Source organism: Acromyrmex echinatior, chromosome 7, assembly GCF_024713525.1.
Source record: "Acromyrmex echinatior isolate Ae372 chromosome 7, ASM2471352v2, whole genome shotgun sequence".
In the NCBI taxonomy this organism is placed as follows: domain Eukaryota; kingdom Metazoa; phylum Arthropoda; class Insecta; order Hymenoptera; family Formicidae; genus Acromyrmex; species Acromyrmex echinatior.
Window position 1 is genome coordinate 5,515,324 of NC_141858.1, and position 22,790 is coordinate 5,538,113.

Here is a 22,790-nt window from a genome sequence, read left to right on the forward strand (position 1 = left end):
TCAGAAATGAATTTTTATTAAGATACGTCTATTTATACGGAAAATCCTGCTTACCTTGGAAAGAGGAGTACAGAAAAAAGTTTTGAGAAAGTAACAATTCAATAGTCTCATTGAAAAAATTTTACTGGTTTACCTATCAAGGAGAATAAATTTACCTTTTCTTCTAGTGCACAAACAAAGACACATTCAAAAACCGAAATTAAAAAATTTTTTTGCTTATTACATTCTATTTAATCCTATTAATTATCCTGTTTAGTATACATTTTTTATTAGTTGACTAACCATCAAATAACCCAAAATTTTTCATGCAATCTAAGTTTGAATATTTCTTTTTCCTTAAACAGAATTTTTTTCAAATGTAATACTTTTTTCTAGCTTATTTTTTTACTCGTCCGTAAATGACGGCGGATATACCTCATTACTGATGAAATATTTATAATTTTCAACTTTTTGAAAATTGTACATTCTATAATAATAAATTTATATTTTTGTACATTTTATTACTTATAGAATAAAATTTTGTTATATCAAAGATTTATAATTCACTATTTGTTCGAGATCGGTAATTCGAAAGAAAAGCAAGAATTCTTTCAGTCGATCGACATTAATTGTCATTGAACGCATGCACAAATTGAGCTCGTGATTTCATCTCAAACATGATTTTAATCCTCGTTAAAATCATCAAATTCGTCGTTCTTTGTTCTTTTTAAAAACAATTCGTTTTGCGCAACACGCAAACAAGTTGTCGTTACCGGCAACGGACAATCGAAAGTTCTAGAACGATTCAATTCGCGCACGCGAGCGCCGCGCTCCGACGAATACGTCACGCGCTGTCACCAATCCCACGCACGGATTTTCTGTCGCGCATGACTGTTACGTTGAACGTCGCTAGAAAAGAATCCAAAGCGCCAATCAATTTTGTACACCTAATGCCACGTAATAATTACGATTGTGGCAAATTTTTATTGGATTTTTCCCAAAAGGGAAAGCTCAGGCCGAAAGCAATAAATGCTTCGATCTCGCCGTCCTCCTTCTTACTTCCAAAAAGTTCTTAGAGTTCTTAGAGTCATAATCTCGCTTCGTAAAAATCGCCGTGCTAACCGTTTAGTGAAATCGCTATAAACCGAAACTTTCGAGAAGCTTCGAGGAAAATCGCCGAGATTTTCCATCACCGCGATTCCAAGCTCAATTTGGAAAAGGTGACCGCATTTAATATTCTGTTAATCTGATCTTTAATTAATTATATCTTTTGACTTTGTAAATGAATACATTAAAGAAATTCTTTTGTTAAATTAAATGAAACGGAGTTCTCTTCACTGTCGTGCATCATATCAACCTTGTGCCGTTTTCTCACTCGAACCTCTTTCCGCGCGGTGCGCTCTCGCACACTATTTGACATTGTAATTCTTTATAACTGTTTTCAATTAACGCATGAATATCACAAGTTTGAACATGTTCGTGACATGTTTGAGTATGAAATAATTCCATTATTCAGAGAAAATTCTTTTTTTTTTCCGAAAAAAGAGAACAGAATCATAGTTTCGTGAGAAAGATTCTTCTAGAATATATTTTCTAGAATTTACTATTTAGTTAAATATTATTACGTAAGCAATTTTTTATTAATTTTCAAAGAATATATAAATACAAATTTCAGACAGAGATACGCTGCTTCATTCTCGCTTTCGAAGCGACTACTTCGTGAACAAGTGCTGTGCTATTTGATCTTCGTTTGACATTTTGGACTATTTGTGTCATTCAATATTATATAACGCTGAAGTAAGAGGAATATTCGAACAAAAAGAAGCTAATAATTCAGAGAAAACGGAGTGAATCTACTTTTGTCAAGATCACTATCAGGCCACGCAACGACGAGGATATGGGAAAATTGATTTCATATGTTGTTGTCGACAACGTATGGACTTAACAATTCTCATACAAAGATGGTACATGTGAGATTGCAAAGAACAAACGAAGGAATTTTTAAGTCTTTTGTGAAATTAACTGGAAACAATATGGATGAAATTTATTTCGACGCAGGCTGTTGGTAACAGTTTGTAGACAACGTAGGACTCATGAAGGAATATTTAAGCTGTCGTATCACAATGAAACCAAACCCCGTTGTCATAAAGGATATCCTCATCAACTTTACTACTTCCTATGCCACAAAATCAATACTGCTGACATATAAAGAAGATCAAGAAGTACCTCACTCTATGGGAAATAGCAGTAGAGATCTTCGAAAAGAAATGACAACAACACCGGCGAAGAAATGAAGAACCAATGCGATAATAATTGTAATGCAGGAAATTACCTTTATCAGATTGCAAAGTATTGTAAAATGTGTCAACGTGCATTTGAAATATTTAGAATTTCTGACTGATAACGTTAACAAGTGTGCGCAATATTTAATTAAAGAAATTGAACTAAAACTGCCTGTAAATTATGTTAATAATGAAATTATAAGATTAATGCTAAAAGATAATTAGGACGAAATTGAGCGTAATGTGCGTACACATTAACTACTTAATTTTTCTCGATTCGTATTTTAAAATAATATTTTTAGAATTAATTACATTACATTATAATGAAATTTTTTATTTAATTTTTTCGAACCAAGGATTATAATTCGTGATAAAATTATTATAAAACTTTTTATTTTATTCACTTGATTGAATTATGTATTTTCCTATGATGACGAATTTATATAAATATACATTTTTGTTTTTATATCATAACTTTTGTTTATTTTTACTCGTAACTTCGCCCCCTTTTACAACAAATACCTTTTCCAAGCTTAGATAATGTACATTAAAAACATAAAATATAGAAAAAATTTTTTAAAGCAATGACTGTATCGGAGACATCGTGCTACAAGATAAAGTTGAACATGCTCGTTTCTGTTTCACCTCCCCTTTCTTCCAACTAAAGGTAAGAATCTCTTAGAGACTCGAAAATTGTAGTAAAAGATCCTATTACAAATAATAAAAAAAAACATTTTTACTAAAACATCAATACGTCGGAGACATAGGGTCGTGTCAATAAAAAATGACTGTCATAAAACTAGCTATTCATGTCCGCTGTTTGTACTTTGTCCCCCTTCCCACAACAAAAAATGTTGCGGTCCCAATCTCCACTCATCTTTTTTTCAGACTTCATCCTCCATTTTGTCCTCTTCCATTCCCTTTTCCAATCACATAAAGCAGTGAATTTGTGTTTTTAAAGTAGTAAATTTATGTTTTTAAAACAATGAATTTGTGTTTGTAAATCAATGAATTTGTGTTCATAAAAGAGAGAATTTATTTAACCCTCTATGCCATTGATGTGACAGATTTCTTGAATATCTGTCAAATTAATAGACACTTTTTTTGCCAGATTTGTTCACTTTGTTTGCCAGACACTTTGTTTGTCAGATTTTATGCAAAAACGCGTTGAATGAGACTAATTTTATCAAGATCGGAGATAAGGCCTCTAAGCTTAACAATTACTGTTTTTTAATTAGATTATTCATAAACAAAAGATATGTATATATGCTTAATTTAAGTGTTTTTTAGATTAATAAATTTATTTGTTGTAGAAGGGTTTATTTGTTGTAGAAGTTTAATGTGTATGTGGAAGTGCACAAAGGACATGTATGTACAGTTTAAAAGATGAATCGCTACTCTGCTTAAAATCGTGTACTATGTGCACTTCCACCATTTTGACGTTTCTGAAATCAATTGCGATACTTTATAAATCTAGTGACTTTACGTCGCAGCGCTCGGTGGTATCTCACTTCTCCTCACTTCCGCCAGCGAGAGAGAACTTTCGATTGTGCCTGTCCAAGGCTGCACATGCGGAAAGAAAATGAATACAGATAGACGCAGACTAATGCCGGTAATGCTACTAGATGCTCGTTGGTCATTCTCTCTACTTCCCACTACTTCCTTTAATCACCACCATATGCCAAAGAAAATCGAAATATTACATTCCTTTCGCGACATTACTCTATTTTCCTAACTAAAAAATTATGACCGTTTTTTACAATATCCGTTTCAAGTTCCTTCATATTCGTTTTTTGTAACAATCCTAAGAATGATAAGGTTGCTTAAAAATCTGATGTTAACTTCAGTTGCGTATATGCTTCACATGTTGAAACTATATGCATACTTTGATTACAATTATCTCAAAAACTAGACGGTCAATATGTTTCTAATTGCACACAAACATAAAGAGCACTTCAACTTACTTGTATGTCAAATTTTAACACATTCGTAAGAAAATCGTTTTATGTTAGTATCTTAATAAAAACTAACATTTAGAACATTAGTATGACGATTCTGATTTTTATCGAAAGAATCTTTCCCAAAACGTTTTACTTGTTGATTTCTTCATCGACACATCGACAAGATTCATCAACTTTTATTTCTTAGTCTTATTTAGAGTCTTATACGCTCTACAATCAAAGTACATTCTAAGCAACGATGACATCAATAATTTTAGTTTCTTCAGAAATTTCTTCGGCCTTTTCAATCTGAAATGAAAAATAAATTTTATAAATACATAAAAGATCAAATACTGAAATAATTTAAAATTTACGAAAGACATATCGCTCATTTGCTGCAATAATTGAGTGATATATTTTACCTCCCCCTACAGCACAAAAGTTGCAGCAATATTGCGTGTTGCAGCAATATTGCTGCATGTTCTGTATGGATCCTTTGATGACTCTAAATTCTTTCACCCTAAATTTTGACATTTAGTTTGTCCCTGGAGAAAAAATTTCTATACCAAAGTATGCAAAAAAATATGCATTTCTACTTCTGTGTCGTAAAATCTTTAAACAAAGAAATAATTACGCCAAACTATGCAATTTTATGTGAAAGATGTAAAATGGCGTACTTGAACCTAGTTAGGCACAGAAAATACACCAAAGTATGCGCAACTAATGATCATTACTTTCTGAATTATGGGTTTCTATGTTAAACTCCTCTAAATTGGTTTTCATTTTTTTGTAAGTAATCGGAGGAAGCATGCCATTTTTCTACGCAGAATCACATTCTACAATCGAATAGTTGGACGTAAAAATAACTATATCCATCTATGCCAAGCTACGCAGTTGTAAAAAATAGATTCCTGAGGTACGTGTTTCTATGCCAAGCTATGCCAAAGTACATTACTTATCTTTTCATTTTTCCGTTTATAACAAAGTACGCTATTCTACACCATTTTACGCAGAATTACTCTTACTCATCCGTGAGCATTATGCAGCTTTGCCGAAAAAGGGCCATAGCGGATATATTATTATACATAAAAACGTAAATAAGAATTACTAGGAAAGAATAGGAACATAGCATTTCCATGTGAAGTGAGTTGAGCTTTAAAATGCTACGATGGAATTCTAATTCCATCATAATAGCGTGTATGTGATAGCGTTTTGAATTCATGTCAAATGAGTTCAAGATACTATCATGTTACTTTAAATAATACAGTGTAAATATACCCAAAACTATACTTAGGGTACAATTTCATATAGAAAGATGTAATCTTTGGTATAGGAGTAGAATATTACGCCAAACTACTTCCATGGTTAATTTGTGTTCTTAGTGTAATTAAGTTCTTAGTGTAATTAAGCGTACCTTCGGGCATAATTAAGCGTATTTTCTGACATAATTTGTTGCAGTTTGACATTGCTTGGCGTACAAAGACATGAAACGATTTACTTTGTGTTGGGAGGTTAGGAATGTAGATGCAGGCAATAATGACGATACTTCTTTATACGGATCGCTTTTATTAAAAGAAAACGCACGTGATTGCTACACTTGCTTAATGGTGAGTCACTCAGCGAACGAACAAGAAGAAGGAAGTGACGCCCAGTAGCGATATACGGTGGTGGCGGATAAAAGAAAAAACACATGGTAACATGCTCTCGTATAAATCGGTATACATGTGGATCGTGAAGGCGCGAAATATGAATAATGCAACTTAATTCTAAATGATATTACAAAAGGAAAACATAAGAAACCAAAATATGTAGAGCATTAATTAATTCTAACAATTAATTCTAACACTCCCACCGCTTACGTATTTTGCACGTATAAAGGAAATACGATCGCAGTCTACAAATTTAAAGCTGTATTTTGATTCATAACTCCCATTTCGTATCTAAGATATTTGATTTCGTGGTAGACCTTTTGTGAAAATGTCAGCTAATTGGTTTTGGATTGATATAAATTTAACGTTTATTTCGCGATCTATGAACTTTTCTCGGATAAAATGGTAATGTACACGATGTGCTTTGTACTATGGAATTCGGGGTTTTTGATAAATTTGATCGTGCTTTCGTTATCTATCATAATCGCTGTTGTTTCTTCGCACTGATATCCGAGATTGGTTAAGTGTTTTCTGAACCAGATTGCCTCTTTCGTCGCTAGACTTGCCGCGATATATTCGGCTTCGGTCGTACTCAAACTCACGGTCGCTTGTCTTTTTGAGTTCCATGTAACTGGATCATTCTTGAAAATGTAACCGTTTGTCGAACGGCGTATATCGATATCTGCTGCATAATCGGGTCGCTATTGTGGAAATATGTGACTCAATTGATAAGTCAGATTCTCTAGACAAGCCCACGCTTGTCGTGTGATGTGATATAAGAAATAATGATCGAGACTTCTCTTGTAACTGATAATTAATCATTTTTATTACACGAGCACAAATTAATATGACCGTACAGGATGAACACCTTATCGATCTGTTGTTATTAATTTTCATTTTTTTAGACGCTGCTAGGCAACTCGCTACCTACAAAATCCTTAAGCTTTCTACACTCGTTGCGCTAGTGAGGTATTAAGAATCCCCCCACACTATATCCCTCTAATTTGGGGATAGAACCGTTGCCTCTATGTGATTCCGTAATTTGAAGTTTCTTTTAGATATTTGAAAATTCGTTTCACTGCATTCTAGAGAGATATATCATGATTATCCAAATAACGACTGACGATTCCGACTGCATAAGACATATCTGGTCTTGTTGTAGTCGCTAGAAATAGAAGAGCCCCTACGGCCTCACGATATATTTACAAGTTGTGTTCTCAGCATCGGCTGACCGTAACTTTGTATGAGGCGAGAATTGATACAGGATTTGCATTGGACATCCCGAAGCGTGCCAATAGCCAATCAATATAATGTTTTTGATGAATAAAGATAACATTATTTGATCGATCGCGTTCTATCTCTATACTAACATATATGTTTCCATCTCCTTTGGTCATCTCGAAAGTCGTATTCAAGGTAGAAAGAATTTTATTCAGCGTGTTTTGCGATGGTACTATGATTAGTCCATCATCGACATAAAGAGCGAGATATACCTTCTCGCCTTCAAACTGACTGACTGAGGTAGACGCAATGATCTGCGCTGCTTTACTGGAAATTAAACTTTTGTAAAAATTCATGAAATTGTTTATTCCAGCATCTTGCCATCTGTTTAAGGCTATATAATGCCTTGTTTAATTTACAGACCATTCTGTCATTTCCTGTATCAATGCCCTCCGGCCCTCATGCATATATATCTCTTCCCTGAGAGTTCCGTTAATAAACGCGGTTTTGATATCGAATTGGCTTAACTCTAAATTCTCGCTCACGGCGATCGCCAAAAGGATGCGTATTGAATCGTAGTGAACCACGAGGGAAACCGTCTCGGTGTAATCGAAACCAACTTTCTGCAAAAAACCTTTTGTGCATAAGCGCACCTTGAAGCGAATATCGCTTCCTGTTGGATTTTCTTTAATTTTAAAAATCCACTTACATCCGATTATATTACGGTTTTTAGGTGGTTGAACCAAAGTCCAAGAGTTATTCTTCAAGCTCCTCATTGATTGCTGATTTCTACCGATGCGTTTTCGCCCGTAATTGCCTCGGTAAAGGTCGTTGGTTCGTCGAATGTCACAACGCTCGCTTCATAATGATTCGTTTTTAATAGTTCTCAGTTCCTTAAATTATACGAGGCGGCTTGTCTTATCTGCTCTGAATTCTTTGTTTCGTCAATTTGTTCAAGGAATTGATTTTGCTTTTGTTCGAGAGTTTTAGAATTATTTTCGTCAGTAACTATTAAGTATGTATCTGGCGATACATTATTAGATACTCTGTCCAATTTGTCGGATATTTCGTTAATCACAACGTCTCTTGCCACTGTTATTTTATTCGTGGATGGATCAAAGAGCCTACAGTTTGTAGATTCGCCGTGATATCCCACCAAAATTAATTTTCTCGATTTGGAATCCCACTTCTTTCGCTATTCCTTAGGCACGTGCATAAATGCATCACTCAAATTTATGTATGTGCGACAAGTCAGGCTTCTTGCCGTGCCATAATTCGAAGGGAGTAACGTTACGCGATCGCGAAGAAATGCATTGATTCAATATATATGCGGCTGTGTTCACAGCTTCGGCTTATAGATATATGGTAAGTTTTTTGCAAGTAGCATGGTACGAGCACACTCAACTATTGTTCTCATTTCTCTCTCTGAATGACCGTTCTACTCATGTGTGTTCGGTGCGGATGTCTCAAGGACGATTCCGCGAAGATCAAAATTTGTCATGTTTTTATTACAAAATTCTGTGCCGTTGTCGGCTCTAACCGTTTTTATACGCGTCCCGAATGTATTCAAAACTAATTGTTCGAATTCTTTAAATTTGTTTATGACTTCGCTCTTATGTTTCAAGAAATAGGTATGACGAAAGCCTGACTTCCTTAAAAAGTAAGAAATATCTAGAGCTTCCGATTGATATCTCGGACATCGAGTCGCAAATGTCGATATGAATAAATTCGACCTTTACTTTATGAATTTTCTCCTTAGGTTTGAATGGTTACGATGTTGCTTACCATTATTGGCAACTATCACAAAAGAATTTATCATTATTAGATAGTGAAATTCCGCTTACAATATTATTATTTATCATATCACGAAGAGATTAACAATTTATATGGCCTAAGCGCTCGTGCCATGTTCTTAGACTATCGACTGCGACCACGTTTGTTCCGTTTACAACGATTTTAATTAATAACCGAAACAAGTTGTTACTTTGTTTGATTCCGTAAGCCATTGTGAAAGCACAGCGATAAATTTGTACATTGTTCGATTCGAACTTTAGAACGTAACCTTTTGATGTACATACAACAAACAACAAAACAAATTTTGACGTAGCGATGATATATAAAACGTCATCGAGCCATCATCTAGCCATTTACCGTTGACGAACATTTTAATATTTATTATACCGCGGCCTCTCACTTCACAAGTCGAGTTATCACCGAGATTTACCGATTCGCAATAACCTTCGTCTAGTTTATTAAATCATTCCCGGCGGAAACACATGTGCCGTGAAGCACCGCTATCGAGGATCCAAACTCTGAATTTGACTATACTATGAAAGCACCGAATCCGTCGCATCGTCCTTCGTCGAATCGGGGGTTTCCTTCTTATTCCGGGCGTCACGTTTCTTGTAGCATCGCTTCTCGATGTGATCTTTCTTATAACAGTAGCGATAAAACATTTCCTTTCTGTCGTGTCCGGTGTTCTTTCTTTGTTGCGCTTCTTTCTTTGAGTTGTTGACGTTGTGTTTCGAGCCATCTTTCCTTTGAATTTTAACTGCGGCCAATGCATTTGTTGCTTCATCAAAATTGGCCAATCGGCCTTCTTCGATGAGAAGAGGTTCGTTCGATGAGGTTATCTCGAGTACGATTGATTTCGCTTACGCTGTCCCAGGCGGTGATGAGCGAATTGAATTTCTGCGATAGTATGCCGAGGATCTTGGCCATTATCATAACCTCGGATAGCTTTTCGACGACGTCTTATAACTGCCTGGCCATATTCTCGATCTTGGCGACATGTTGTACCACTGAGTCGTTCAAGACCATCTTGTATTCGTGGAATTTTGTCATAAGAGTGAGTTTAGGCAGCACTTTTCTGTTCGTGGATGGAGCTTAGCTTTGCCCACATCTCTACCGCTGTTTCGCATGTTACTATAATATTCAAGTTGCGAATATTCCACTGCTGACGATAGGATAGCCTTGGCGTTTCTAGTATTCCACGTTGCGTAGTCAGCCGCTGTTGATTCTGGTTTCGGAAGCGTTCCGTTTGTCATGTTCATCAGGCCACTTGCCGTTAGAATAGTTCTTATCTGGAATTTTCATAATTGGAAATTTGTGCCTTCGAACTTTGTCACATTTTTGAGGTCGATTGTTTCCGATATCGTGACGTATGCCATGCACGAAAGAACATGTAGAGTATTCAACTTTCACGAAAAGGTTACAGAAGGTAAACTTCTGTGCATAAGATGTAAAGAGAGAGAGAGAGAGAGAGAGAGAGAGAGAGAGAGAGAGAGAGAGAGAGAGAGAGAGAGAGAGAGAGAGAGAGAGAGAGAGAGAGAGAGAGAGAGAGAGATCCTCTACTATGTGTATGGCGTTGTGAGGTGAAAAATGTGGCATGTCGCTGCGCCTTGATTCTCGGAGAGGATTAACTCTCAATGATCAAATTTTCGAGCATTTTCTTTCCACAAATCGCGTTACCTGGGCCCATAACTTGTTGAGAGGAATGTGGATGCAGGCAATAATGACGACACCTCTGTATATGGATCGCTTTTATTAAAAGAAAACGCACTTGGTTGCTACACTTGCTTAATGGCGAGTCACTCAGCAAACGAACAAGAAGAAGGAAGTGAAGTAGTGGCGGATAAAAGAGAAAACACATGATAACACGCCCTCGTATGAATCGATATACATGTGGATCGTAAAGGCGCGAGATATGAATAATGCAACTTAAATCTAAATGATATTATAAAAGGAAAACATATAAGAAACCAAAATATGTATAACATTAATTAATTCTGTGCGGGACTGCACCATGCGTAAAGATTAAAACGGAGAGGACGGCACACGGCTGATATAACGCACGAAAGTGAAAAGAACTCTGTTTCTTTGTAGTTTGATTGAAGTAAAGATTTACTTCAATTTTTACAACCACAAATTAAGTACACATAAATAATTATTGCAAAATATTCGATACAATCACCTTTTCCAAATTATCTTATTCAGTAGTAATAGAAAATCGCAAAGATTTTCTCGGCGGTTCTCGAAGGAGCTCTTCCTTACAGCGGTTTTACTTGGCGGTTTTTCACGGCGGTTTTCTACACGATATACTAGCGAGACTCTGAACACTAAGAGAGAGAGATCGGCAACGATCGGCGCATATATTGCCTTCGTGACCTGGGATCTCTTCTTGATAAAATCCAATAGAATTTTGCCAAAATTGTAATTTTTGCGTGGCATTTGTTGTATAAGATTGATTGGCGCCTCGGATTCTTTTCTAACGACTTTCAACGTAACAGTCATGCGCGACAGAAAATCTGCGCGTGGGATTGGTGGCTGCGCGTTGCATGTTCGTCGGAGTGCTGCGCTCGCGCATGTGATTGAATTGTTCTCGAACCTTCGATGGTCCGTTGCCGTTGTTTGTGTGTGTGTGTATAACGAATTAATTTGAAATGAAAAAAAACGACAAATTGGTTTAGCGAGAATTAAGATCGTGCTAGAAATGAATTTACAGACTCATTTCATGCACACGTCCAACAACAATTAATGTTAGTTAAACGAAAGAATTATTGCTTTTTTCGAATTAACGATCTCAAACAAATTTTAATGATTAATTCCAACACTTTGGCATAGAAATAGAATTCTACGCCCAAACTCTTTCGTATTCCAAACCGCGTATTTACGAATAGTTTTTGGCGTACTTTGGCATAGAAATTTTTCTACCGGGGCCAAATCTGAGAATTAATAAACGGATATGTTAGTTTCATGAAGCTTAGTTTCATGAAGCTGTCTATATCTATTTCTTGCTCTAATTGTAAGTAGAACGGAAAAAAGTTATATCGTAGAGAAAAAAAATTATAAAAAACATAATTTAAATTACTTAAAACGTTTTATATTAATTTCATGTACAGGGTGTTTCTTCTAAACTTGATCATCTAAAATATCTCCAAATATCAAACAAATTTTTGATACATCTATGGGATCATCATTGTCACCGATTATAGCTAATACTATATTGAAAGACTTGGAGGAGATTGCAATTCGACAGTTACTTTGTCAGCTAAATCTTATTTTAGATATATAGATGCATTCTCTTGGCTGCCCCTGAGCAATATTTGAACGATAGAATATTTGGACGTTATTCTTAATGTGTTTAATTCACTACATGAATGACTACAGTTCACGATTGAAGTGGTGATGGTGACAGACTAAGTTTTTTGGATGTAGATATTATTGTAAAGAATAGTAGTTTTGTCTTCTGTTACAAAACTGTTACAAAAAACTAACCTTTTCAGGAAGGTCTTTGAATTTCAACTTCTAACACTCAATTTGTCGCAAGAAGGGCGTGGTTTTTAGGATGGTGGACAAAATTATGTTCTTATCTCGTCCTATGTACCACCAAAAAAATATTACAAAATTAGTACATATTTTATTAAACAAGAGTATCCAATAAAGTTCATTTTCTCGACGCACGCACGCATGCACGCACGCACGTGTATGCGCGCGCGCGCGCACACACATACACACACATACACACACACACACACACACACACACACAACATAATGTACATCTGAGGAAAGGACCCTGCACCGATTTTATGTAAAATGTCCCTTGGTTAAATTGGCTGAAATTAAAATATGTTGTTGTCCTCGACAAAGACATGTTGTCGTCTTGAATAAAAATCTCAATGAGAACTTTCTAAAAAAATTCAATACTTTTCCATTCAGAAACATTTAAAGTGGAATCTATGATTATACCATGTTTCTTCACGAACCAAATATATGAATCTCTCTCTCTCTCTCTCTCTCTCTCTCTCTCTCTGCCTCCTCTTCCTCTCCCCTTTCTTCCCTCTCCGTCCCCTCCCTCCCCCTCTCTACTTTCCTCCCCCCCCACCCATCTTTCTTTCTCACCCTTTCTCTCCTTTTTCCTCTCTCTCCGTTTACCTACTCCTTCTTTCTTTCCCTCTCCATCTCTCTCTTCCTTTCCATTCCTCTTTCCCTTTCTCCCTCATCCCCTTTTCTCCCTTACCCCCTTTTTCTCTTTCCCTCTCCCTCCTTTTCTCTCTCTCCTTTTTCCTTTCTATTTCTCGCTATTTCTCTGTCTCCCTCTCTCTCTCTCTCTCTCTCTCTCCTTCTCTCATGTTGCAAGTACTACGATTTATATCAGTAAAACAGAGATTATTTTATAATGTGTGTATTTTTGTATTTATAATGATAAAATGTATAACTTCCAAAAATACCTTAGTAATAGAATAATATATGTAGGAAATAGTAGTGATAGGAATACAAGGCAAGCAAAAAATATTATTATTAAATAATAGAAAAATTAAGAGTGCATAAAAAAGCTTATTTTATGAAGGTTTATAAAAATGTATAACAAATTACCGTCTGAGATAAAACTAAGTAATAGTTTGGTAACATTTAAATGTTTGTTAAGAGAATATATTAATGTAGATGTAGGTACCTGAGTTTAGGATTGTTAACTTAGTTACTATTTGCTAAATGTATTATGTTACGACTATAGAAAAATAACTGAGGAAGCTAAATAAAGATCATTCGTTCATTCATTCATTTCCTCTCTCTTCCCCTCTCTCGACCTTTCTCCGCTGTTTTTTTGAATGAGCATTCTGCACATGTGTTATTTTATCGCTTCATAATTAGACTATTTTTCTGCCGGTTGCTGCCTTGTGCGGGCTTCTTTTTCAGGATTGCGGTCGAGTGTACTTTTTGTTTAACGTTCTGCTTGACATAAGTTTTGGATTACTGCAGTCTTGTGGCCCTGGTGTCGGACTTTTCTGTTTTTTATAAATTGCTTTGGATGCTGCCTATCTGCCTGCATGTTGTCTGATTGCGCATGCGTACTGCGAGCTTGTGGGCCCTGCTGTGGGTCATATCGCTTGGTGGACGATTCCTGCATTACCGATGGAGGGAAATAGCGGGAGTGACTCTTCGAAACTGAGGTGCGGTCTTGCCAAGCGGCTTAGCATCGAATATTTTGGCAGATAGAACTACTTTTGAATCTATCAATGTCTCTAGATAAATGCGCTAAGGGTTTCTGTTGATAGGCAGTGTGAGCTAGCCAGCAGAATCATTCTGACTAGTAAGGAAATAGAGAGAAGGAATCAGGTCGCTGCGTTGCATACTTGCAGGGATGTTTTCCTGGAGATGTTTACTGTTCTAGTAAATTTGTTGAATGAGAGATCGAGCGGATTTAACGTAGACAATATTAAAAAGGTTATGCAAGAAGCCTTAATTGAACATGATAAAGCTGATCCGATCAATAAGGCTAGTGATAATGTTAATTCAGGCTCGCGGTAAAGTCGCTCCCGTTTAAGATCTGCGTGTCTCGAGGTTCGACCTTAGAGGTGCCTACATTCATTAGTTTCTTTGTAGAGTCTAAAGAACCACGCAGACAATTTGCAACTTCACAGGACACCAAGAAGACTATACTTGACGTGCTTAGGCCGACTCAGTGTTCCTTCAAGATCAACAGGATGCACCGAATAAAGGTATTAGAATTGAAGCAAACAAACCAGATCTGACTAAATTGAAGTCCTGTACGGAACTGGTCAATGCCGGGCTTAAGGTGATGAAGAATATAAAAATAAATCTTCGGATTACAGTCCATGGTGTGACCTGCCGAAATGACATCAGAAGAAATTAAAACGGAAGTTATCGCTCAAAATCTCGAGTAGGTTGCAGATTCTGATCTGAAGGTAACATACATTTATAGGCCAAAGGGTAACAGGAAGGTTACGAGTTGTGTTTTGGAGATATCGTCTGTAATCCGAAGATATCTAATGAAGAATGGTCCTATCTATCTCCATTATGCTGCGTTTACTGATCATATACGCATTTTACAGTGATTTAGATGTCTAGCCTTTGGTCATATGACAAAGGTTGCGCCCTTGTGTGGATATTGTTCTGATGAGCATGATATGAAGGATTGTTAAGAAAATGGACCCGCCAAGATGCGGCAACTGTGCACACACGAGAGGTTCATTGTCTAATGACTTAACACAATGCGATGCTATGAAATGTTCAACAGTAAAATTAAAGATAAAATTGCATATATTAACTATGCCCAATTTACGAATGTGTTCTGACAACTTAAAAATGTCAATTTTTAATATGACTGTCATATTAATTGTTAATTGTTGGTGGCATATTACGATAAGTTTTGTAATTTTTTCACTACTTCGGATTATCACATAATCTGCTTAACTGAAACGTGGCTTACTTAGAACTGAAGTGTAAGATATTATGATCGATCTCTCTAGCTTTTCATTGCTTAGATAGAGCGGGCAGGCATGATGGTGGTATGGCCTTTTATTTTCGTAATTACTTTCGGGTTTCTCTTCTTAAGTGTTCGGAGATTGGTTGCTCTGATAGGCCTGAATTCCTGATTGTTGAAATAAGATTTGAATCTGTGTCTTCTACTTGGAATGATATAGACTTTCAAACATTGGGTACCTGGATGAATTTCAACATTAATTTTTGGATCTTTAAATTAATTATGGGCACTCTATTATTTTTGCAGGCTTCAACACCGATATGCTCGGTTACGTATGATAGTATGTATAATAATTGAAAAACTTCATCGATTCTACTAATTTGTATTGTGCCCATATCGGGCTACGCATCACTTGAGACTCCAGCATCTTGCCTGATTTTTGTATCGTTGATGACAGTGCGAAGATAATTAGTTTTGTCCAACATGTCATGGCATTTCTTTCGGCCCATGATTTTATACAGGTACAGTATCCGGATACAATGATGCTCGGACAGATTCGTTATGTGTCGTAAATATATAACTTTAAATTTTTCAACGAGGAAGTATTTTTTTCCTAAATAAAATACAAAGCCTGGACTGGTTGATTGAAGAAAGCTCTATTAATTGGAATGTAGACAGCTAAATCTAAAACTGCTTGCTTGTCATAATAAGCATGCACCGCTGCAAAGAATTCACTATAAAAATGCTCCGTGGATCACATTTGAGCTCAGGAGGGCGGTGTGGGAGAAAGATCTTGCCAGAAGAGTGTAATGCAGGAGAGGCGACATAAACAATTATCGAAGCTTCAAGCTGCTTCGAAATAGAGTGCAAACTGCAATGAGAAAGATCAAAAGTGACTACTACTTGTCAGCATTCTGTGACTCGATCACACCTTATTATGGGCGTGCACGCTGGTTGCAGGTTGGCCTTAGGAGGCAGTATTTCATTTGTTGTCTGCTGTATAGTATTTTTAAGATTGAGCGACTTCAACATCTTCTCTTTCATTTTGCGTACCGAAATGTCGTGCAGACAATCCAGATCTCCTTGTGATTTGCTGCAGCAATGTCGCACAAAATTTTATAAGCAGTCTTTTCGCTCAACTGCTGCTAATAATCTCCTACAGGATATACTCTTCGAGTTCTATAAGTATCTTTAAACAAAAACTATATACGCAATTGCTAACAAAATCATAGTAATTAGCGATAAGCTCTCAATTTCTGCGACAATAATGCATATTCTTTGAGATGTTTTATCTTATTGCATGTATCTACGTTTTAATAGTATGTATATCAATGCGATATTTTAGTTTTCTGTGCTTATTACTTACGTAAACTCTTATATAATATTTATAGAATATGCTTGTTTATATTTTTTTTTAAATCTTTGTATATTGTTTCTTCAGAATTTAATCTTTTTCAATGTATATTTAACTGAATCTTTTCTGTATATTGGTCTTAACGCTTGAGGGGACTTGTTCCAAAGCACATAATAAATGCTGCTTCTCTCTCTCTCTCTCTCTCTCTCTCTCTCCCTCTTTCTCTCTCTCTGCCTCTCTCTCATTCTCTCTCTATCTCTCCTCCCTCCCTCCCTCTTTCTCTCCCGATCAAGACTACAGTATATATACGTATGTACGTATGATGTTTGTACGCAAGTATGTATATATATAAATACGTATGTATTGTGACGCAACGTTTTCGTCCAACACTTTGTCACGGATAACCCGAGTGGATCCTGTATCCTCCCGGATCGTGAGGACGGACAATAAGCGTGCAGGCGCTACCATTCATACGCCACTTTAAATTTATTTTTATTTATTTTTTCTTTTGTACTTTTTTTGCATTTTTCTGCGAGATTGTTGCTAGGATCGGTAACTGTGTGCGTTTATTGTGTCGAAAGTGTTTCACTCGGTGCTAGCAGAGAAGAGGATCGCCGAAGAGGACCGTCACTGAAGAGATTTCGAACTACGCACCAATGGCGGGGGCGCGCAGGTCATATCGCTCTTTTTAACTTGCTGCCTACATCTATTATTTGCGCCCTTTTAGTGTCGTTCCTGTTTACAGAGAAAACGAAGAATGTCGAGAAGTAGGGTAATAAGGCCGATTCTAATTCAAATCCTCTGAGGGGGATACCGCGATGGGAGGCCTGCGGAGGGGAGGGGGTGACAGGAAGAAGGGGGAGATGGATGACATCACAAGAGATTATGTCACTAGGCGAGGGAGTGACGTCACAGGAGAGGAGGAAGAAAATAACATCATAGTGGATGACGTCGCGGTGATGCGGGGGGATGAGGATGTCCCGGGTGCGGGAAATTACAAAGAGAAATAGCCACAAATTATGTAGCAAAGGTGTGCGGAAACTTGCGTCCGCGTCGCGGTGAAGATGTGGCGCGAGGTCAATAGCCATCGGGCGCGATCCGCCACCGCGCGCTATACTTATCATTAATACTTACCATCTCTCATGCGTCACCATTCTTTTCTCGCACGCAAAATATGTCACTTATTTATTTATTTTATTTTATTTTATTTTATTTTCTATATTTATTCGCACTGCGCGATTTTACGGTCGCGCGTGATGATGCACGCATAACACGATGAGGTTGAAAGAAGGAAGGAAGAAAGGAAATAAATATTAAGTTAATATATATATATATATATATATATATATATATGTATATATATATATATATATGTATATTTATTTATTTTTTATATATATGCGTGCGTGCGTGCGTGTGCGTGTGTGTGTCTTTATCTATCTATCTATTTTTATTTGCACATATATACATAAATTTTTTATAATTATTAAGATGTTCGTTGCCGCTGCATCAAAAAAATGACGTCATCATCAGTATCTTCATCCTTCTTCTTTTTAGGCAATTGTTGGTATCATTTATATTCCCCTTCAATCGACGCGTCCTCTCTATCAAAACATCGTATAGTCAGTTCATTCAAGTGATGATCAAGTCAGCGATCCTAAGTCTGAAAAAGAATAAAAAATATAAACGTACTTAGTTATAGCGAGGCATATCCACGCGAAGTAACATCTCGGAATTATTCTTATCGTTTAAAGTAACTTTAGAAGATTAGTATAATATATTATATATAAATTTTTCCTCCTCTCAAAATAAAGAATAAAAATAAATTACTGAATGAATATATAAAATGAAACAATATTTGATAATTAAGACAGAAAAATTATATATTATGTGGATCCTTTTAATATAACAACTACTTACGTTTCTCTTATCAGCTCATTATCATGGCCAATATACAACTCAATTCTTAACCCGTCGGGTTGTTCGGCAGCTCTACCCACCGCCTGAAGGTTAAGCGCATCCTCATTAAAATTAGTCACTTTCTCCACCAACAAACGTGCTTGCAAGTTTATATATATCACCCACTCAACAAAATTATTGATGTTGGCCATCTTTATTATAAAAATCTCATACAGATCGACTAATAGATTGACCGATAGTTCAATCATCAAACAGACTGACAGACTGATTGACCGCGGGGGCTGTGCGAGATTTTATATAGTAAAGATGTTCGTTGAAACATGATATCATTCTGAGAAAAAAAATGCCTCGATCAAAATTTATACCTCAGCCGTAAAAAAAGTATATCACGCGATCGAACGATCTCATGAATAAACTTTAGCATTTTTATCAGTTATAATTAGATCAATGCATTATGTTAGCAAAAGTACAACACTCCGATCAAAAGTTTATATCTCAGCCGAAAAATATATCATGCGTTCGAACGATTCCACGAATAAACTTCAACATTTATCAGTTACAATTAGATCATCAGTTATTAGATTGTCCACCAACCAATATATCAGCGGCAAAAAGTACAATGCCTCGAATAAAAGCGTATGCCTCAGTCAAAAGTATAGGAGAAGACGTCGCGCTCGAAAGATTCCTCAGCATTTTGTCGCTTGCCGCACTTCGCATTGAAGCGCAATTAAATATATCTATTGGATAGCTATTGGACTAATATTTAACAGCTATAAACAGCTATCAGACCGTTATCGACCCATTTTCAATTCTATCCTACACACACACACACACACACACACACGCGCGCGCACGCACGCACGCACGCACGCACGCACGCACACACACACACGTGTGTGTATGTAACTGTTATGTATGAAACTGTTTCAGAACTGTTATTTCTTTAACGATAAATTTCTTGTTAACGACGAATCCTCTTGTAGATCCACAAACGTGGGTATAACCATGACAAGCAATTTTTCAAGACTGCTTCATCCCAGTTTTTCTCTGCCTTTTAAAGTTCTAAATGCTTGTTGACCTTGCAATTTACGTAATCTTGCGTTGACAACGATATTATTTGATTACATGATCGTATAATGAGGCAATAGGCGATAGTATTGGCGGGCACATTCTTCTTGCAGTCAAATTCTATACGTACGTCCATAGTGGTGCTCTTGACGGATTCGTTTTGTCGCGAGCAATCAATGGTGGGTATGTGAAGTTAGCACCCCAACTATAGTACTCAGGAGTTCTGATTAGAGTTCCCGTTTTCTTTTGACAAGACAAAGAGTTCTATATAATTTATAACAAGAGTTCCGCTTAATAATTATTTTTAAATAATTTTTAAAAAATGAGATGTTAACTTCTCATCGAAATTCGAGATCGAATAGTTTTTAACAGCTTAATAGCTCTATTTTGAGAATATCTAGAGTTCCTGATACATAAAAAAACAATTTTGACACACAAGAAAATTTATAAAAAAAAAAATTTTTTTGAAAAAATAATTTTTTTTATAAAATAGTTCTGTGACACGTTAATTGTCATTCTAACAATTTCGAAGAGTTCTCAGATTAAAACCAACACAGACCAACTCAAAAATAAAAGAGATATATATTTAAAACGAAATTTGAAAAATCGATTGCAGAAATACGTATTTCGTTATATAGTCATCCAATCGCTTTTTCTCCTAATACTTTTTGACAGAACTCATCGAGAACTACATAGAACTCTAATCAGAACTCTAATCAGAACTACACAGTACTCTCAAAAAATTTTTCGATGTCGGACTTAGAAAATTTTCAATTATAGAATTCAAATGTCTCCGAATAGTGATAAACGCGCTTCCTTTCGAGTTACATATTCCGGACTACCAGTTTTGCGGCCCGGGCACTCGGCTTACGAAGCGATTAGCCAGAGGTGACGTGGACATAAATCCACTGGACGCGGTGTGCGGAGAACATGACATCGCGTATTCTCGGAGCAAGGATCTCACCGATAGACACGCGGCAGACAAAGTACTCGCCGAGGAGGCGCGGAAACGTCACCGCGAGAGATTCGGCTCTGAGCGAGAGAGCCGCCGCTGCTACCGTTTGGGCAGCGATGAAAGCCAAGATCAAGATCGGCATGGGCATGAAATCAAAAAAGAAGTCGACAACGAGGAAAAAGACAACGAAAAAGCGGATACTTCCAACGGCAAAACGAGGTGGTGCGTTACCTTTTCTACCAATGTTGGGCGCGCTCGGGTCCTTGATTGGTGGAGCGGCCAGCGTGGCGAAAGCGATAAACGATAGCAAAGCCGCGCGATGTCAGCTCGAGGAGTTGCAACGTCACGACCGCGCGATGGAACAAGTCCGCGGTCTGTATCTCGCTCCGTACAAATATGGACGCGGACTGTATCTCAGCCCCTACAAACGCGGACAGGGTATAGAAGCGAAGAAAAAAAAATATCAAAGAGATGATAAAAATACCCTCGGGTGCAACTACCAACGTGCAATTGGACGTGCTCGCGAAATGTATGCGCATACCGTACTTTAGAGGTATCTTCATGCGTAACGCTTTACCGACGAGCGGGGTACACCAAAACGAAAGCGGTATCGTGAATCTGGACGATGCGACCGGGCCGGGTACTCACTGGGTAGCGTACGTCAAGAGGAACAACCGCGTCGTATACTTTGACAGTTTCGGTAATCTTCGACCGCCCAAGGAACTGGTGCGATATTTCGAGAATGGTGCTACGACGGTAGAGTACAATCGTACGTCCTATCAGACGTACGATCGGAGCTTCTGCGGTCAAATGTGTCTGCGGTTTCTACAAACGGTAGACGCGCGTGAATTTAAAAAGCTCGACGAGGTGCTGTAAAATCTCAGTATTAGTCGAACGCTTTTTCCGTCATGTCGCTGACGCTTACGCTGAGCAGGAAGAGCACCATCCTCGCGGCGAACTACTTTTCCTCCATAGATTTGAGTGACGGCGATTACGAGCTCGGTCTGGCGATTTTTGAGACTTATCACACGATACCAAATGTAAACGAATCGAACCATAAATTTTATTTTGGCAAAGACGACGCAGAAATTACAATTCCCAAGGGTTCGTACGAAGTGCGAGACATAAATGAATTTTTGAAACGTACGATTTTACGGAAACGTTCGCACTTGAAACCGTTGACGTAGTGCGTGGTGACAATAATAACAACAACAACAACAATAACAACAATAACAACAACATCAACAACAACAATGACACTGATGATAATGATGATAATGATGAGGGTGGACCCGATTACGCTCCGCGCAAACTACAACACGATGAGATGCGAGATTAAATGTGCATACAGAATAAACTTTGGCAAGCCTAACAGCATTGAATCACTGCTGGGATTCTCGTCGAAGCGTATACTGCGACCGCGAAGATGGCACGAATCGAATATGTCGATCAACATAATGAACGTAAACGTTATCCGCGTAGAGTGTAACGTGACCGCGGGCGCGTACAGCAACGGCAAAAGCGCGCACACGATACACGAATTTTCGCCGAGCGTGCCAGGATATAAGATATCGGAGAGGCCGACGCAGATCATTTACCTGCCGATTACGGTACGGAGCATTACGGATCTAACGATACGTGTCGTCGACCAGAACGGACGATTGCTCGATTTTCGCGGAGAAGAGATCACCGTCAGATTGCACGTGTGACAGCAATAGCGAGTGTGAGATGCTCGTATTGAACGGAGTGGAGCGCACGCAGAGAGATAACGCATTCTTTACAAGGCTGGTAACATCACCGCTCAATAACGCTCGCTCATCCAACTGCGTCAGCAAGAAGAAGCTCAGTGCGTCGAATGTTAAATTTTTACAATCTTTGAAATTCGTGGTGCGCAACTTTTAAAATGACTGATATCTTAAACATTAAAGACGAGCCGATCTTTGACGATTGCATCGTCAAGATTGAGACTCACACGTACAACCCGTTCGCTAATACAATATTCGGGTACAGCGACGAAATAAGAATACCCATACTGCAACAGGATCTGTACACAAGCCGTACGAAAGCTTTCTATATGTCAAGGGAAAACTGACGAAGAACAAAGTGGTCCAGGGTGCTCATGTGGCATTGGGAAATAATTGGGTCGCGTTCATATTCGATAAGATTCGATATGAACTCAATGGTGTGGAGATTGAT

At 37.4% G+C, this 22,790-nt stretch overlaps 2 protein-coding genes, 1 long non-coding RNA gene and 1 pseudogene across 11 annotated transcripts in view; all 4 read right to left on the bottom strand.

The window, feature by feature from the left end:
• LOC105154647 (uncharacterized) overlaps positions 1–22,790 on the bottom strand; it is a 577,042-nt gene that overhangs the window by 534,427 nt on the left and 19,825 nt on the right. Inside the window, exon 1 of one of the 3 annotated variants that reach the window (XM_087408174.1) lies at positions 12,349–12,906. The exons of 1 other annotated variant lie outside the window; for it this stretch is intronic. The gene's annotated coding sequence lies outside the window, so the exon portion shown is untranslated. Of the gene's footprint in view, positions 1–4,225; positions 4,314–12,348; positions 12,907–22,790 lie in introns of those variants that run through there. One more of the 3 variants, XM_087408172.1, reaches the window with a different exon arrangement.
• The window catches only part of LOC105144011 (uncharacterized), a 488,432-nt gene that overhangs the window by 57,053 nt on the left and 408,589 nt on the right, over positions 1–22,790 (bottom strand). The window lies entirely within an intron of this gene.
• LOC147909058 (uncharacterized) overlaps positions 1,502–22,790 on the bottom strand; it is a 59,202-nt pseudogene continuing 37,913 nt past the window's right edge. The window contains exon 2 of the transcript XR_015545777.1: positions 1,502–4,510. The product of XR_015545777.1 is annotated as an uncharacterized LOC147909058 (transcript). The remainder of the gene's footprint in view (positions 4,511–22,790) is intronic.
• LOC147909059 (uncharacterized) lies at positions 18,196–19,934 on the bottom strand. The gene is made up of 2 exons (XR_015545670.1): positions 18,572–19,934; positions 18,196–18,314 (listed from the first exon to the last, which is right to left on the bottom strand). It is a non-coding gene; the product is annotated as an uncharacterized LOC147909059 (long non-coding RNA).